Consider the following 2,534-nt stretch of genomic DNA (forward strand, 5'->3'; position numbering starts at 1 on the left):
TGAGACCAGATAGGAATGAAACAGGAGTTGGAAACCACACCAAAGGAAATTCTTTGGGGTCTGGATCCTCCCTCTTCTTTTATGTATGGATGTATATATGTATGTATGTATGTATGTATGTATGTATGTATGTATTTTTTGAGACAGAGTCTTGCTCTCTCTCACTCTGTCACCCAGGCTGGCGTGCAGTGGCATGATCTCAGCTCACTGCAACCTCCGCCTCCTGGGCTCAAGTGATTCTCATGTCTCAGCCTCCTGAATAGCTGAGATTACAGGTGCGTGCCACCACGCCCAGCTAATTTTTCTATTTCTAGTAGAGATGGGGGTTTCTCCATATTGGCCAGGCTGGTCTCCAACTCCTGACCTCAGATGATCCATCCACCTCGGCCTCCCAAAGTGCTGGGATTACAGGTGTGAGCTACTATGCCCAGCCTCTTCTTTTATTATTAAAAAATATCAAAAGCATTGTCGTCCAGGCTAGAGTGCAGTGGTGCGATCTCGGCTCACTGAAAGCTCTGCCTCCCAGGTTCACATCGTTCTCCTGCCTCAGCCTCCCCAGCAGCTGGGACTACAGGTGCCCTCCACCACGCCCGAGACTCCATCTCAAAAAAAAAAAGGAAAAAAAAAAAAAGAATTATCCAACCATACATTGGGTCATCATGTGTTAATAGAACATTATGTTTTAATTTGCTATATTTAACAGAGATTTATTAAATAAGACCTGTTAGTGTTTTTGATAAACAAAATAAATAATTTTAACTCTATAAAAAAAAAATATCTAACAGAGAGCATTGGCTTGCATTTTATATAAAACTCCAACAGGCGAACTAGCATTCCCAGAGGAGGAGGAGGAAGCAGCGGTGGGGGTGGCAGTGGAGGCAGCAGCTTGACTCAACTGGAGAACCTGGCATCAGCCCCCTGAGAAGTTTTCTTTAGTCCCCTCTTACAAGCAGATGCTCCTCTGGGTCCCCCCCAGACCTCCATCCCAGTTGGTAGCTTCCTGGCCCTGCTCTGGAACTAGACTATGCACACCCTGACTTTAGTCTCATTCCATTTTGCATATCACCAGTGCCTGGCACATAGTAAATGCCCAACAAATGCTTTGTGGTTGGTTATGTCAATGAACCTATGAATGATGGAGCCAGTGGGTAGGAGATGAATGGGTAAAGGAAAGAATCAACCATTGACGGTACTGTCTCTCCAGTTGATACGTTATTTCTTTCCAAATGGGGCTGGGAGGAGTGGGTGGGCAATTGCCACCAGAGGCACCCTGTATGATGAGGTCCCTGGGCCATTTTCATGGATTCACTATTGTCTCTTGGGACTCCTCACCCTGTCTCCCTCCCTCTGTCTTCCTGTCCTTCCCTCTGCTCTCTGACTCTTCGATCCATTTCTTAACTCTTTTGACTGAGTAGTTCTTCAGTTTTTATTTCTGTTATAGGGAGGCCACTCTCACATTTTTTAGAGTAACAGATAGTGCTGGGAATAATCAAAATTATGTAATTTAAAATATTAACATATTCATCAATATATTGACTTGATATTTGTGGACTTACAAAATAATTTTATTTAAAACATAGTTTCAAAAATAAAATTCCTCCTACCAAATAAATATAACCTCTATCTGTTTCCGTGAAAGCAAAATGAAAATAATTTATCTTATTGAATCTCTTATTTGAATGCTAAACAATACCATTAGCAGAACAATACTGTTTAGCATATATTTTATTTTTTTGCCATATCTATTTCTAATATTATTGTATCATGGTATTTGCCTAAGGAAAGTATATTTTAGACATGGATTTATTTTTTAATCTTTTTTTATAAAGTTGCATATCATATACTCTTCCCCAAAGTTGTACTTTAATGCTTTTTGAAGTATTACATATAAAAAATACTAAAGTTGCATTTTGTTGTTAATAAATTTGAAAGTGTTAACTTCCTCAATTGAATGTTACTGAAGATTATAACATTTCTAATTAAGAAAATACTTTCTCCAAAGTTACTGAGATGTCTTATAAATTCAGAGCAAACTGCTAGAGTATATTGCAATTTTCTATTTTTTCAGATTAAAATATATAAATACTTTAGCCCAAATATTTTCTTATATATGGTCTTTTTACCTCCCAAGCACTTTGGCAGGTATTTTAAAGGGAAAACTCTTCAGATAAGTTGTCTCAACTTATGATTCCAAATCATAGGTTTTCCATTTCATTCCATTGAATAAAATATAAATTTATCCACATAAAACGGAAATATCAAAAAATTCTTCCCGTAGGTCAAGGTATTCCAAAAGAAATCGTAATTTTGAACAGGAAATCTTGCATAATTTTTGAGCCCTCAACTTTTAATTTGTTCAGTTATTTTCTTTCTGTTATAGGGATAAAGTTCATTATTTTCCTGTTTGCAAGCTTCATTTTCAACAATTGCAACTAACTAAATACTTTTTAAATTTTTAAATGTTTAAAATACGGATACAGCTTCATCCGGGGTCCCTGTACTAGTCAGAGTCCTGGTAAAAAAAAAAAAAAAAA

Source organism: Rhinopithecus bieti, unplaced genomic scaffold (genome assembly GCF_001698545.2).
Source record: "Rhinopithecus bieti isolate Rb0 unplaced genomic scaffold, ASM169854v2 scaffold_32081, whole genome shotgun sequence".
In the NCBI taxonomy this organism is placed as follows: Eukaryota; Metazoa; Chordata; class Mammalia; order Primates; family Cercopithecidae; genus Rhinopithecus; species Rhinopithecus bieti.